Raw genomic sequence first — 17,924 nt, 5'->3', positions numbered from 1 at the left:
ATTTCCCTTCTTGTTGTCACTCTCTTTCTTGCCTTCAGCCTCCACCATCTTCTCGCCTTTCTTGTTGTTGTGGTCGTACAGTTTCTTGGCCAATCTCTTGGCACTGTCGAAGGTTTTGGGATTTTCTGCTATCACATTTCCTTGGATTGGGGAGGTTAATCCCCAGATGAATCGTTCGATTTTCTTTCCCTCCAAAGTAATCATGTCAGAGCACAACAGAGACAGTTCGCTAAACCTTGATATGTATGCTTCAATGTCGGAATTTCGGACGTGAGATTCCACAATTCATGTTCCATCTTCTGAATTTCACCTCGCGGGCAGTACTCGGCCATCAGCATTTCTTTCATCTCCGCCCACGGCATAAAGTTGGCTACGGGAAGAGTCGTGGCTTCTGCGTGTCCGTTCCACCAAGTGAGAGCTTGATCAACGAACGTGCATACGGCAAACTTCACCTTCATCTCCTCAGGGCATTCGCATATCTCGAACACCGATTCCACCTTCTCAATCCATCTTTTCAGGGTTAACATTCCCCCAGTGCCATTAAAGGTTCGTCGCTTGGCATTGGTGAAATCTTTATAGGAGCATGTCTTGGTGGGTCCTTGATTTATCCCGTTGTTTGAACTTCCAGCCCCTTGTCCATTGACTCCACCATTATTCCCTTGGTGGATTTGCGCCATGGCTGCAGTGACCGCAACAGATACAGCTGCTTAGAATGCAGCTGAGTTGACTTCGGGTGGGGTTGGCCCAGGGTTTCCGCGGGTTGGTCGTTGAGGCATCTTTCTGTCATGGAACGGAAAGATGTTGAGTACCTATGGTTTTTGTGAGATTGTGGTCCTATAAACTAGGTGTGTGGCACGAACTTAAGTAATTTCACAAATTAGCATACAATCATGGATATATAACACATAGCAGATTACAACATCACAGTAGAACACATAAAATTTTCCATTAATATTATCCGCACTTTGATACATGAAAATTTTGCTCGAAAGAGCATACATAATTGGTGCAAGTTCGACAGCGTAACGACTCTATGAGTGGTGTAATCACTTAAACATAGAGTCGATGGTACATAGAATAGATCATAGTAACATATACTAAAGACGGATACAACTAGTCCTGGTCATGGTGGGATGTGCCAGGGGTGGTGTCGAGGAAGTGGACGTTCCTTGAAGGCGAGCCACCTGTCGTTCCGCATCTCGGAGTCGAGCCTCCCACCTTACCTGCCTCATGTAGAACTCTCAGATAACCTCTCTTGTCTTCTACTCTACATGCTCGACCCTAGTCCGCATCTGGTGCATCTGATCGGTGGTGCTCTAAGCTAGATCGCCAGTGTCCGCCATCGCCTCACCATAACCGGAAGTGCACGATTAGCCGGTCCTCCTTCCCTCAATTCATAGAACTCGTGTGACATGCTGAACGGGGGTCACTGTCCTTGCTGTCTGCTCCACCTCCAAAGGTCGATACCCCAGGGGGGTGTAGGACCAGTGGGGCCCATCCGATAAGCGGGCACCCTAATCGGATAAGGGGGTTGATGACTTCAGACTCCGCGTCCGAATCACCATCTTCATCATCGTTGGGTTCCTCCTCAAGGCCTCCTTCGGCTTCCTATTCTTCCTGGTCCACCACTGGCTTAGCAGGTCCGCCCTCGACTTCCGCCTCAGGTTCCCCTTCGGATTCCTCCTCGGGTTCCTCTTCAGACTCCTTCTTAGGGTCCTCTTCAGGTTCCTCTTCGGATTCTTCCAACCATCCATTATTCCCCTGATTAGGGAAATAAGGATCTCTGGGGTGATGGAAACCAGCCATGCTGTCTGCGAGAGTGTATAAATATGCTAATATTATTCCTAAGACGTTTTAATTATTGTATGAATTGAGTTGATGTTCTCTTCTTGGTAATAAAGGGGTATGTTTTTAGGTTTACCTACCATCGCGATTTCCTCGGGACATGTGATAGTTGTACCTCTGACGAAATGTAGTTGATCAGGCTACATTCACTCCTTAATACGACTATGAACAGTCCCGGCTTAACCGAGATGCTAGCATTATCTTATTAGATTTGGTATTATGTTATTTTTCATATGTCTTACGGGTAGGGGTGTTTTATCGTTGTGTTTTATTTGCTTTGTTTTGTTCAGAGTTGTTTTGTCCCTCTTTGGTTTATAGTTGCATATCAATGTGTGGTTAGATATGCTAGTTCACTATAAACAGAGCTCTAATACCAACCTGTCACACCCCCGAACCAGACGGCAGAAACGTCCGAAGGATTGCGTGACTTAAATTGAATATCATCACAATGAATATACATGAATCATAACATAAACACCACCATGCATCAATATAATACAACTGGCATTGTTCACATCAAGTACACTGTTTTAACGTTACAATTCCATACATCAATTGTTTGATAGTTTTCAAAAGCAAAACACACTAACATACTTGGTACTTACTCCTCAGCTTACCTGTTACCTAAGAATACAAGTTATTTTGAAAAACGGTCAACATATGGAATGTTGGTGAGTTCATAAGCAGGTTTGATATGAAAAATGTTTTGTGTAGTTTGAACGAAAACAACCCAGAAAATCCGATATTTTCTGAAAAGACCATTGTTTATAAAAAGTGTGGAGATCCGTAAATATATGCATGATGATTTTAAAACATGTATAATTGAAAAACTTTGTATTAAACGTGCAAGTGAAAAATGTTGAACTTTCCCAGAAAACCCGATGTTTTCCAAAATAAAAATATCATATACGGTTCAAATTGTTATCCCATCACGTGAATGATTTTGAATTACCTTGATTACTTGATTTATATCGGGTTTATTTATGTGAGTCGTTATAACCATGCATGATAATGACTAGTTCGTCTGTCTTAGCATTCTGGTGAACGCCGGAATTGATCTTAAGATTTTGTCACCCTAGACTGGCCGAGTCTAACTATAGCGAACAGCTGAGGTATGGGAGAGTCACCCCCGTATAGATCTATACACAAACTCTCGCTCTCCCTCCGGGAGACTTTGATTATAACTACAGACTACGACCGACACACGTTGGTGTCACCCGTTATTACTCACTAAATCCCAATTGACTTGATTACTATTGATTATCGACCTGTATTTGTTTACTTGGACCTTACTAGCAGTACTAATGGGCCACTAAGGCCCAATAGCACTTAAAAGCCATTGAGGGTCCCTTAAATATGAAATTGGGTCGTAGGAGGCCCAATAACATTTATTATTATTCCTTGGGCCCAAAATCATGTTAATGGGTCACAAAGGCCCAACAAGCATGATTGGACTTTCAAGCCCAAAGTTTGGATTGTTTACTTGTTTTTAGGAATTGTATAATTGTTGGAAGGTTTGATTGGACGATTGTTATTTTGAATTGGCACGAGGCCGCTTGGTTATTGTTAACAATTTTTGGGATTTTACATATGTTCATCTTCATGAGTTGTGGTTTTGTATTTTTGACTCAAACATCTTAATAGTAAAAGAATTGATTCAACATATTGGTTTGACCCATTTCAACCCTTCTTTAATAAAGATGACAATTTTAGTCCTTTATATAAAAAATAGACATTTTAGCCCTTAAACCATTTTCTTGACACATTTGACCCATAGACTTGTTCAATTGATATTTTTAGCCCAAAAATTATTCTTTGGCAGTTTCAGCCCTTCCAGAAAAGTGTTTTTCGATTAAAGCCCAAACTTTTGCAACTTTTACAATTTTGGCCCAAAATCCAAAAACTTCACATTTTTGATCCTTTTTGGTAAAGAAAAGCATCTTTAACCCTTGAAATAATTTTGTTTAACTCTTTATCCCCTGTTTTGAGGAATTTATCATTTCATCCCTTTGAAAAATATGTTTTTCGCAACTTTGGGCTTAATGGGCCGAAAAGCCCAAAAATTGGCCCATTGAGCTAACATTTACATTTCAAGTCCTTTGAAAAGCATAATTTTCATAAAAACATTTATTTTAACTGTTTTGACTCATTTGACCCTCAAGAAAACCGTGAATGGCAACTTCTGACCCAACTGTTGTTTATTTGACAATTTAAGCCCTAAAAATTTGTTTTATGTTACAATATGTTTATTTTAATCTCAGAGGGTATTTTTCTTGACTTGTTTAGTGTATTATACCTTAGATCATGTTTGTTTTCCTTATTATGTCATAGATCTTGAGATTTTTTTCTCTTTTTGTTGCATATTTACCACATAAACACTTACAATCACACATACATGCATAAAATCATACATAGCACACACATACACATAGATCTACGCATTTTACTTGTATTCTCCCCCATAAAACTTGTAAAAACCGAAAAAGAGGGGTACGAACTCACCTTGAGTTTGTGGGTTTGGTTTTGAAGAAGAATGGAAGAAGTTTGATGCTATTCTCGGCCTAGCAAGCTTCTTGGAGGATCTTTGGCTTAGATGTGCTCTAAGATAGAAGATCACGAGTTTGAATAGATTAGAAGGAGATTTTTTATGAAATGAAGTAGTTAGATCATGGATTTAAGCACCAATTTACCTTGAATGATGATTTTTGTGGAAGAAACTCTTTGAAAAGCTCTAAATCTCAAAAATTTTGGTGGAGAAGGAACTGGTTGTTGTGAGTTCTTAAGATATGTTGAAGTGAGTTGTGTGTGTGTTTTTCCCCTTGGCCGAGAGTAATAAGAAGAGAAGAAGAAGAAGAAGAAGAAGAAGAGAGAGAGAGAGAGAGAGAGAGAGAGAGAGAGAGTTGCATGGATGTATAGGATGGTGTATGGAAATCCATAAGGTAATAAGGAGGTGGCTAACCCTCCTTATTTCACTAGTTTCTCTTTTTTTTATTCTTGGGCCGAGAAAAGAGAGAAAAGGAAAGATTTTTGGGCCCTTTTGTGCTTAAGCCTATATTATGATCCAATTAGATGATTTTTGGCCCAATTGGTCTTTGGAGAGGGTTCACGGCCCAAAATAGATCAAGGAATGACTTTTATGGCCCATTAGGGCTAATTAGGTTAGTTATGGCCCAATAAGGTCCATTAGGGTATTTTATTTCATTCTAGGCCCAATATGGCCCAAATTATTAAAATAAATGTAATTGGCTCCAATTAGAGCCCATTTAAGAGTTCTAAGCCCAAAATAGTCAAATTGGAAGCTCATTGGCCCATTAGGCCCAATAAGGAAGTCCTAGTCTAAAATGGACTTAAACCGGGATTTCTAGGGTTTCCAATTCTTTGTTGACTATTTGCAGTGCTTGTATAAAGTGTTTGATGGAAGTTTTGTTGTTATTGAATAAGCATCAAACATGCTTTCACATTTTTGGTTCACAATTGTTATCATTGTTGTTGTTACAAAGCATCAAAATTCCTAGTTGTGACAGTTACACAGTTTGCCTATGTTTTGTTAACGACTCACTTAGAAATTAACTCCACTGTAAAATTTACGAAATACATAAACGATTCTAAAATTACAATTCTATACAAACACCAACTTACGGTCTTCGGGTTTTAATACTACAACACTTTTACAAGCAAAAAATATCGAATTTTCTGGGAAAACTTACATTATACATCACCTTCTACTTGAAAAGAAAAATAGGATTTTCTAGAATACTCTCTTTGTACGTTTTCAAAACAGAGAACCCACATGCTTTAATAGAAGATTTTATACAAAGCGTTCAAACCATTTACTTCTTTTACAGAAAATATCGGATTTTCTGGTGCTTACAAAGTTTTCACAACTAGCATTTTAGCAAGGAAATTCTATTCTCATGTAAGCATTCATCTAGTGTAATAACTTGTACTCTAAATGAATATCATACTCTATGCTAATTCAAATACATCTCATATGTTCCATTAAGGTTTGGAAACCCTAGAAATTCCGGTTCTAGATTAATACGAGCTAGGATTCTCTTATTGGGCCTAATGGACCAATAAACCTTTCAACCTCACTATGTTGGGCCTAGGAACTCTAATTGGGCTCTAAATAGACCATATTCATAAAACTTTAGCATTTTGCACCATGTGGACCTAAAATAATCCAGTTTTATCTTTAATAGGTCTTGTTGGGCCATAAATGGTCTCATTTGCATTAATGGACCGTAAACTCTTTTTATAGGGGTTCATTGGGCCGTGACCCATAATAAGGGCCCAATGGGTCGGAAATTTATTTTTGGGTTCCATAAATTCGAATAATTCAAGTAAAAGCCCAAATATCGGCCGAACCCACATAAATAAATATATATATATATATATATATATATATATATATATATATATATATATGTGTGTGTGTGTGTGTGTGTGTGTGTGTGTAAAGGAAAAGAGAGAAATTTTCATACCTTGACACCTCATATTTGCATGGTGGGTATCCATGCAACCATCACTTCAATCTTTTCTTCTCCTCCCCTCTTCTACCTCTTGGCCGAACCATCCTCCCTCACCATCTCTATTTCTTTCAAAAATCTCTCAAGAACACCTCCTTCCACCTCTTGGTTTTCGAGATTTTATGTGTGTCTTCAAGAGGATTTTTCATCAAGATCATCATCCTAGGTAAGATCTTACAAACCTAAGTTGATTTACTACATCTTTACACTTAAATCACTCCTCTTGCACCCACGTTTTTGTGGATCATGTTTCTTAGAACCATCCAAGTTCGAAAACCTCCTCAAGAGGCTTGCTAAAGCCGAGATTTTCTCATTTCTCCATCCTAAAACCAAATCCAAACCTCAATGTGAGTTCATACCCCTTGTTTTTCGATTTTACTTTGTATTTGAGGGAATACAAGTTGCTATGTGTTAGACCTATGTATTTGTGCATGTTTATGTATGTTTTCTAAGTGTATGTTGTGATTGTGTAAAGAACTTCATAGATCTAGATAGTATTTGGAAACTACAACACTTTATACAACTTACTATAAGGATAAATGTGCTAAACATGTGAAGATTCATAAGAAACTAAACAAAATCTTGGAAAAGGGTCATTTTTGACAAATAACCAAAAAGATGAGACTTTCTTGGCATTTACGGTTTTACAACGACTAAAAGAGTCATTTTTATAAAAGAAATGGGTTTTTACAATATTTTGGTGATAAAGGGGCCAAAAACGTAAATTTTTGCATAATGGGCCTTAAAAATGGGCTTTTCGGTTTTAGTGGTCCAAAGTTGTAAAATTTCCAATTTCATGGATTAAATTGCTATTTTACACAAGTTTGCGGCTAAAATGTAAAACTTATGGTTTTATGGGTTGAAAGTGCCATATTATTTGGATTTGGGCTAAAAATGCAAATTTTTCCAAAAACTTGGACCGAAAGTTTCATTTTTATCAAAAATAGGCTGAAAATATAAATCTTGGTAAAAATGGGCCGAAAATAATATTTTATATATATTTGGACCAAAAATGTCAATTTTTATAAAAATAGGCCAAAAATAATATTTCATATATATTTGGGCCAAAAATGTCAATTTCTATAAAAATGAGCCAAAAATGACCTTTATTACAAAATTTAGGCCTTTTATGTTCGTTTGGTAAACAAATGAGCTAAGACATACAACGAAATGACAAACGAACTAAAAACATCGATTACTCGTTTATTGGGCCTAACATATTCATTACATGTTTATGGGGCCTTTGTGATCCATTTACATGTTTATTGGGCCTAATTTATTCATTTCATGTTTATTTGGGCCCTAGTGGTCCTTTTACATGCTTATTGGGTCTGGATTATACATTTTATGTTTATTGGGCCTTAGTGGCCCATATACATGCTTACTGGACCTAAAATATACCTTACATGTTCATTGGGCCTTAGTGGTCCTTTTACATGTCTGTTGGGCCTCGTACATTCATATACATACTCGTTTGGTTTTTCAAACATAAAACATACAAGTAAACATTATATATTCCAAATACAGAAAACACACATGCATTAATACTTGATTTCGATACATCACGTTCAAACCATTTTCAAAAAATATCAGATTTTCTGGTGTTTACAAACAATTCAAAACTTTTCATTCAAATATGCTTATGAACTCACCAACATTATATATGTTGACGTTTTTCAAAATAACTTGTATTTTCAGGGAATCGTTAAGAAGAAAGGTCAGTAGGAATTGGTGGAATTTGTTATATTTTGTTATCATCATACATTAAATATTTTGAACATGTAATTTATGATATTATACTTGATGTAAACAATGTTGGTTGTATTTGATATGTATGATGATGGTGTTGTCTTGTTTCAATTATTTACATTGTGATGATATTACAAGATGACACGCGCAAGCCCCTGGACGTTTTCGCCGCTGGTTCGGGGGTGTGACAGATTTGTATCAGAGCATTGTTTATAGCTAACTGACATATCTAATCATACTTGATATGCAACTATAAATACAATGGGACTACAACACTCTAAATAAAAGGCATACGTAGGTATACATTAAAACAATAACACTAAAAGTTTCTGGAGGAAATGGAACACCGTGATTAAACTAGGGCAGTTATGTAGTCTTAGGGATAAATATAGCTTGATCAACTATATTTATTCAAAATATGACCAACATGTGTTTGGGGGTAATCATGGCGGGAAATTGACCAAGAAACATACCTCGTATCCAAAACTTCTCAGGAATTCAAACACAAGTAATTAAAATACTATAGGAGTATTTTGGAAATACTATATGCATACATTATTTTTTTACAACATCTTACACCCCTCGTGCAGACTCTATGGACGGATTCATCATCTTGGAGATCCCTATTTCCCCAATCAGGGAAATGGTGGATGGTTAGAACCCGAGGAAGAACCAGAAGAAGAGCATGAAGAGGAGCCCATGGAAGGACCGGCAGAACTGGTAGCCGACTCGGACGAGGAAGAGGCACAGGGAAGTGACATAGATGACTCGGAAACGGGGTCCGAAGTCATCAATCCTCCGTACATAGCCAGGGTGCCCCCATACCGGATGGGCCGCAATGGACCTATGCCCCCATGGGCACACGACATTTAGAGATGGAGCAGCTAGAAAGGGGTGCGGCCTCCATTTGGTATGAACCGGGACTACTACGACCTGAGTCATGGTGGACCCACCGATCGAGCCTTGCCTATGATAGTGAGGAGGACTCACGACATCGGCGAGCAAGCGCAGGCGACCGCTGGCCAAATGGTGGCCATGAGAGCCGCAATGAAGCGCATGGAGAGGATGACACATCAGGTAGTCAGGGACTACCATATGCGTCAGGCAACATTGGAAGCCCGGCTTCGGGACGACAAGCGCCACCTGGCTAGACTTCAAGGTCACACTGCAAGGTACTGCAGAACATATCCACAACAAAACCAACAGTCAAACAACAACAACAACCGCAACACCAACAACAATAACAACAATGTTGGGGCCAGTTTCACCTACTATGGGTGTGGAGAAACCGGCCATTTCCGGCACAACTGCCCCAAAACAAACAATTAGGGGGCAGGAGTAGCAGGAAGAGTGTTGACAATGGGTCAGGGCGAAGCAGTGGAGGACCCAACAGTTGTTACTGGTACATTTCTACTTAACAACTCGTACACATGCATCTTATTTGATAGTGGGGCAGAGCGAAGCTTCGTTAGTAATAAATTCAAACACTTACTAAATCAACAACCCCAGAAGCTCAACGAAGCCTTCACGGTGGAAATGGCTAATGGGAAAACTGAAACAACCAAAGATATCTATGTAGGGTGCACATTAACACTAAACAATCACTCCTTTCAAATAGACTTGATGCCCGTAAATATTACGAGTTTTGATGTGATAATCGGCATGGATTGGTTAAGCCCCCACCATGCTGATATTATGTGTTGCGAGAAGGTTGTTCGCCTTCATCTTCCCAATCACGAAACTCTAATAATATATGGTGATAAACGTGGCGCAAATCTACGCCTTATCTCGTGCATCAAGGCACAAAAGTGCCTACAGAAGAAGAACTACACATTCCTCGCTCATGTGGTGGATAAGACCAAAGAAGAAGTAAACATTCAAGACATTCCAGTGGCATGTGACTTCTTGGATGAATTTCCAGAAGATCTTCCGGGAATGCACCAAGAAAGACAGGTCGAATTCCGAATCGACCTAATACCAGGAGCCACACCAATTGCCAAATCACCCTATAGGTTAGCTCCCGCTGAAATGCAAGAGTTATCCAACCAACTAAGCGATCTGCTAAGCAAAGGATTCATCCGACCAAGCTTTTCATCCTGGGGAGCTCCGGTCTTGTTTGTCAAGAAAAAGGACGGATCCTTCAAGATGTGCATCGATTATAGAGTATTAAACAAGCTCACCATCAAAAATCGGCACCCACTTCCATGAATCGACGATCTATTTGATCAGCTTCAAGGAGCTAGTTATTTCTCTAAAATAGATCTAAGATCCGGTTATCATCAACTTCGAGTTCGGGAAGAGGATATTCCCAAAACTGCTTTTCGAACACGATAAGGTCATTACGAATTTGCCATGATGCCCTTCGGTCTAACAAATGCCCCTGCTGCATTAATGGACCTCATGAATCGAATTTGTCGCCCATTCCTTGATAAATTCGTGATTATCTTCATCGAGGATATTCTCACTTATTCTCAAAGCAAAGAAGATCATGGTCAACATCTCCGTCAAATCTTGGAAACCCTAAGAGCTGAAAGACTTTATGTGAAGCTTTCCAAATGCGAATTCTGGATCCTCAGTGTAAACTTTTTGGGTCATGTAGTCAGCAAAGAAGGGATTCACGTAGATCCTTCCAAGATAAAGGCCATTGAAGGTTGGGCTATCCTGAGAACCCCAACGGAAATCTGTCAACTCCTTGGTTTCGCAGGCTACTACCAGAGGTTTATCCAGAATTTCTCTAAGATAGCCAAACCCCTTACCACGTTGACACAAAAGGGTGTGTCTTTCAACTGGACAGAAAAGCAAGAAACCACCTTCCAAAATCTAAAGCGATCCCTTTGTAGTGCACCTGTGCTATCCTTACTAGAGGGAACCGAAGATTTTGTGGTCTACTGCGATGCTTCGATTCAAGGGTTTGGTGGTGTCCTCGTGCAGCGTGGAAAGGTGATAGCCTACGCATCCAGGCAACTAAAGACACACGAAGTAAATTACACCACTCATGATCTCGATCCGGGAGCGGTGGTCTTCGCCCTAAAGATTTGGACGCACTACCTCTACGGTACAAAGTGCACCATTTTCGCTGACCACAAAAGCCTCCAGCACAATTTGAATCAGAAGGAATTAAACATGAGCCAATGAACATGGGTTGAGCTGCTAAATGATTACGAATGCGAGATCAAGTACCACCCGGGTAAGGCTAACGTGGTAGTCGATGCCTTGAGCAGGAAAGACTACTCAGGTCGCTGGGTGAAAAACTTAACAAAAACAATTCAATCCCACCTAACCTCGCAAATCAAGGAAGCCCAAACAGATGCATTGAAGCCGAAGAACGTCGCAAGTGAAACGTTGTGTGAGAGGGACAAGAACTTTGAAGTCAAGGAGGACGGAGTTTATTACTTCATGAACCGAATCAGGGTCCCTAAACATGGAAAATTCAGAGAAATGATCATGAACGAAGCCCACAAGACGCGATATTCGATCCATACGGGTTCAGATAAGATGTACTTGGACATAAGGCAGCATTATTGGTGGCCAAATATAAAGGCAGAGATCGCCCCTTACGTGGGGAAGTCTCTCACTTGCACCAAGGTGAAAGTGGAATACCAAAAGCCCACAGGGCTATTGCCACAGCCAGCGATACCCGAGTAGGAATAGGAAAGGATTACTATGGACTTCGTGACCAAATTTCCAAAGACAGCAGACGGATTGGATGCTATCTGGGTAATCGTTGATAGGTTAACAAAATCCACTCATTTCCTGCCAATAAAAGAAACTTACAAGATGGAAGGGTTGACGCGAATCTACATCAAGGATCTCATAAGACTTCATGGAGTGCCAATGTCTATTATCTCGGATCGAGATAGTAGGTTTACCTCACGGTTTTGGCAGTCACTTCAGAAAGCAATGGGAACACAATTGGACATGAGCACCGCTTATCACCCTCAAACCGATGGCCAAAGTGAACGAACCATACAAACACTCGAGGAGATGCTACGAGCCTGTGTGATTGAATCCGGCAAGTCATGGGATACCCACTTGCCCTTGGTTGAATTATCATACAACAACAGTTATCACACAAGCATCAAGGTTCGTCTTTTTAAGGCTCTTTGTGGCCGTAAATGCAGATCGCCTCTATGTTGGGCTGAGGTGGGTGAAACCCAACTAGCAAAAGGACAATCACCAGCATCACTCTCACAGGTCCAGAGATAATTTGGGAAACAACGGAAAAGATAATCCAAATCAAAGCCCGGCTTCAATCATCACGAGACCGACAGAAGAGTTATGCCGACAAACGACGAAAGCCTCTAGAATTCCAAGTCAAAGACCGGGTACTATTAAAATTCTCTCCCTAGAAAGGAATGATTCACTTTGGTAAACGGGGAAAACTGAACCCGAGGTACATCGTATTGTTTGAGATTCTTTCCCGAATTGGTCCGAAAGCCTATAAGTTGCAGCTACCTTCGGAGGTCGACAATGTACACCTCGTGTTCCACGTCTCGAATTTGAAAAATTGCTTATCAGATGAAACTCTTGTCATTCCTTTGGAAGAGATCGAGATAAATGAGAATCTCCTATTCTTCGAAGAACCAATCGAGATATTGGATAGGGAAGTGAAGCGTACGAAGCAGAGCCGCATTCCGATTGTGAAGGTTCGTTGGAACGCTAAGCGTGGACCAGAATTCACATGGGAACGAGAAGACCCGATGAAGCAGAAGTACCCTCATCAATTCTCTCATTCGTGAACCTATCTTTCGAAAGAATTTCAGGACAAAATTCCCTCTAACGGGAGGATGATGTCACAACTAGCATTTTAGCAAGGAAATTCTATTCTCATGTAAACATTCATCTAGTGTAATAACTTGTACTCTAAATGAATATCATACTCTATGCTCATTCAAATACATCTCATATATTCAATTAAGAGTTGGAAACCCTAGAAATCCCGGTTCCAGTTTAATACGAGTTGTGATTCTCTTATTGGGCCTAATGGACCAATAAACCTTTCAACCTGACTATGTTAGGCCTAGGAACTCTAATTGGGCTCTAAATGGACCACATTCATAAAACTTTAGCATTTGGGACCATGTGGGCCTAAAATAATCCATTTTTATCTCTAATAGGTGTTATTGGGCCATAAATGATCTCATTTGAATTAATGGGCCGTAAACCCTTTTTATAGGGGTTCATTGTGCCGTGAACCATAATAAGGGCCCAATGGGCCGAAAATTTATTTTTGGGTTTCATAAATTCGAACAATTCAAGTAAAGGCCCAAATCTTCTTAATTTCTTTCTTCCTAGCCTAAATCTCGGCCCAACCCAAGTAAACATATATATATATATATATATATATATATATATATATATATATATATAAAGGAAAAGAGAGGAATTTTCCTACCTTGAGACCTCATGTTTGCATGGTGGGTATCCATGCAAACATAGCCTCAACCTTTTCTTCTCCTCCCCTCTTCTACCTCTCGGTCGAACCATCCTCCCTCACCATCTCTATTTCTTTCAAAAATCTCTCAAGAACACCTCCTTCCTCCTCTTGGTTTTTGAGATTTTGTGTATGTTTTCAAGAGGATTTTTCATCAATATCATCATCCTAGGTAAGATCTTACAAACCATCCAAGTTTCTTAGAACCATCCAAGTTCGAAAACCTCCTCAAGAGGCTTGCAAAGGCCGAGATCTTCTCATTTCTCTATCCAAAAACCGAATCCGAACCTCAATGTCAGTCCATACCCCTTGTTTTTTGGTTTTACTTTGTTTTTGGAGGAGAATACAAGATGCTATGTGTTAGATCCATGTATTTGTGCATGTTTATGTGTGTTTTCTAAGTGTATGTTGTGATTGTGTAAAGAACTTCATAGATCTAGACAATATTTGGAAACTACAACACTTTATACAACGTACGATAAGGATAAATGTGCTAAACATGTGAAGATTCATAAGAAACTAAACAAAATCATGGAAAAGGGCCACTTTTGACAAATAACCAAAAAGATGACACTTTTTTGGCATTTACGGTTTTACAAGGACTAAAGGAGTCATTTTTATAATAGAAATGGATTTTTACGATATTTTGGTGATAAAGGGGCCAACAACATAAATTTTTGCATAATGGGCCTTAAAATGGGCTTTTCGGTTTTAGTGGGCCAAAGTTGTAAAATTTCTGATTTTCATGGATTAAATTGCTATTTTACACAAGTTTGAGGCTAAAATGTAAAATTTACGGTTTTATGGGTTGAAAATCCCACATTATTTGGATTTGGGCTAAAATGCAATATTTTTCAAAAACATAAACTGAAAATGCCATTTTTATCAATAATCGGCTGAAAATGTAAATCTTGGTAAAAATGGGCCGAAAATAATATTTTATATATATTTGGACCAAAAATGTCGAGTTTTATAAAAATAGGCCAAAAATAATATTTCATATATATTTGGGCCAGAAATGTCAATTTCTATAAAAATGAGCCAAAAATGACCTTTATTACAAAATTTAGGCCTTTTATGTTGGTTTGATAAACAAATGAGCTAAGACATACAATGAAATGACAAACGAACTGAAAACATCGATTACTCGTTTATTGGGCCTAACATATTCATTACATGTTTATGGAGCCTTTGTGGTCCATTTACATGTTTATTGGGCCTAATTTATTCATTTCATGTTTATTTGGGCCCTAGTGGTCATTTTACATGCTTATTGGGCTTGGATTATACCTTTTATGTTTATTAGGCCTTAGTGGCCCATATACATGCTTACTGGACCTAAAATATACCTTACATGTTGATTGGGCCTTAGTGGTCCTTTTACATGTCCGTTGAGCCTCGTACGTTCATATACATACTCGTTTGGTTTTTCAAACATAAAACATACAAGTAAACATTATATAATAAAGTATAATACAATACTCGTGTAAACTCAGTCAAGGTTGCTAGTGAGACATGCCGGTTGACACCTCTAGAGTGTATGATCGTAGCCTGTAGTTACAACCAGAGTCGCCTGGAGGGAGAGTGAGAGTTTATGTGTAGATCTATACGGGGTGACTCCCCACACCTGAGTTGTTTGCTACAGCTAGACTCAGCCAGTCTAGGGTGACAAACCTTACCGTAAATTTAACCGGCGCCTAAGAACGCCACGACAGGCGAACTCATCAAAAATCGAGTATGGTTAAAACGGCTCACTTAGAAATCCTCTTCAACATAATTTTATAGAATACCTATAAAATCTTGTGGATACAAAAACATACATATACTGTTATTCGGTCTTAGGGTTGAGACGACAATGCTTTTATAAATAGAAAATATTGGATTTTCTAGGGTAATACCCGATAAACAATATCTTTTACGTACTACAGAAAATACATGGTTTTTATCTGGATTACCTTTTTATACATTCCAAATACAGAAAACACGCATGCATTAATACTTGATTTTGATACATCACGTTCAAACCATGTTCAGAAAATATCGGATTTTCTGGTGTTTACAAACAATTCAAAACTTTTCATTCAAATATGCTTATGAACTCACCAACATTATATATGTTGACGTTTTTCAAAATAACTTGTATTTTCACGGAATCATTAAGAAGAAAGGTCAGCAGGAAATGGTGGAATTTGTTATATTTGGTTATCATCATACATTAAATTTTTTGAACATGTAATTTATGATATTGTACTTGATGTAAACAATGTTGGTTGTATTTGATATGTATGATGATGGTGTTGTCTTGTTTCAATTATTTACATTGTGATGATATTACAAGATGAAGTCATGCGCAAGCCCGCAGACGTTTCCGCCGTCTGGTTCGGGGGTGTGACAAAAGTGATACAAACTTTTCATACAAATATGCTTATGAACTCACCAACATTATTATGCTCACCATTTTCAAAATAACTTGTATTCTCAGGAAATTGTTAAGCAGGTTGGCCTTCAAGAACTCATGGAATTTGATGTATTTTGCTACCATCGTACACTTATATTTTGGGAATGTAAATTGTAAACCAGCACACTGATGTAAACAATGACGGTTGTATTATTGTATGTGTGATGATGATGTTGTCGTGATTCAGTTATATACACTGTGATGGTATTACAAGATGAAGTCACCCAAACCTCTAAACGTTTCTGCCGTTCCGGTTCGGGGGTGTGACAGATTGGTATCAGAGAAATGTTTATAGTAAAATTGACATATCTAATCATACAAGATATGCAACTATAAATACATTGGGACTAAAATACTCTGAACAAGAATAAAGTACATACCTATGTGTGCAATATTACAATAACAATAAAAGTCTTTGGAGGAATTGAACATCACGGTTAAACTCGAACAGTTAGGTAGTCGTATTGGGGATAAATATAGCCTGATCAACTATATTTGTTCAAAATACGACCTACATGTGTTCGGGAGTGATCATGGTGGACAATGAATCTAGAAACTTACCAACCTCATATCCAAAAAGTTTTTAAGGAACTCAAACATAGACCATTAAAGTACTATAGGAGAATTTTATGATAAACATAGCATTCGTACAATGTCCATTTCTACTCTTACCACAAATACATCATCAGGATGTAGGTTGAAGCATTTAGAATCATACAACCACACGTGAAATTTATATGCGAATATAAATAGATGAATACAACTAGAACTGACCTTGGTTACTCACACACTCGTTTCTTCTCATACAATAGAATTATGTCCTCCCGTGGAAACATCCAGCCAACCGACGAAGCACCGATCCTACGAATAGATTCCGCTACCTTCCAAGCCGCAGTGACAGCTGTCATAGCACAACTCAACAACACAAAGTGAAATGAAAATGAAAATGGTATCAACAACTCCAAGTGCAATAACAACCAAGGGCACCAACGAGGGGCTGCCGACAGGAACACCCTCGACCAAAGACCTAAGAGCAAGAAATGAAAGTCCCGATGTAACATCCCAAAAATCATTATTAAAAATTTCTTTTAAAACATTACTAAACCATAGCATTAAATCATTTCAAACATACTAAAAAGGGTTATATGACCGATCATAGTATTTTTCCCAAAACACTAATTCATTTTATCAGAGTAAACATCCCAGGCTAAACTTCTTGGTGTGTACCATGCGATCATCCCAAGCTCTTCCCTCTGCTACCGGAAGTACCTGAAACCAAAACTAAAAACCGTAAGCACGAAGCTTAGTGAGTTCCCCAACCTACCACATACCATACATACCTACTGATTCATACATGCCATACATAACCCTGAGTACATAACAACATACTAGGCCCCCCGCTCGCTGCATTGGGCCTCGTCTGCCATTGGACCCCATTCGTCATCAGGCCCCGCCTGGCATCAGGTCAGGCCTGGCATCGAGCCCCACTCGGTATACAGATCTATTTCCCTTAGGCCCTACCTGTGTCTGGGCCTCGCCCGCCATACACATACATACGATCAAATAACATACTGAAACATACATAAACATTCCCTAACCATACCCTGATCTAAGGCCTCACCTAACTTGGGCCTCGTCCCTGGTATGCCACTGAAGTAGTAGAACCCCGTCCACACTCCTACCAGTAATGAGATACGGGCCCTCGCCCACACTCACATCCTTCCTATCACGGGCCTCGCCCCTGTTCTAGCTAATATCGAGATATGGAACCCCATCCATACTCAGCTAGTGATGAGGTACGGGACCTCGCCCACACTCACCTCCCTACCAAGCACATACAACTATCACGAAGACAGCAAGTATAATCTAATGCACTACATAAGAATCTTCCTTGGGAATACCCCGACAT

Source organism: Lactuca serriola, chromosome 8 (genome assembly GCF_051521515.1).
Source record: "Lactuca serriola cultivar US96UC23 chromosome 8, Lser_US96UC23_V15, whole genome shotgun sequence".
NCBI lineage: Eukaryota > Viridiplantae > Streptophyta > Magnoliopsida > Asterales > Asteraceae > Lactuca > Lactuca serriola.
Note: the sequence above shows the minus strand (reverse complement) of the source record.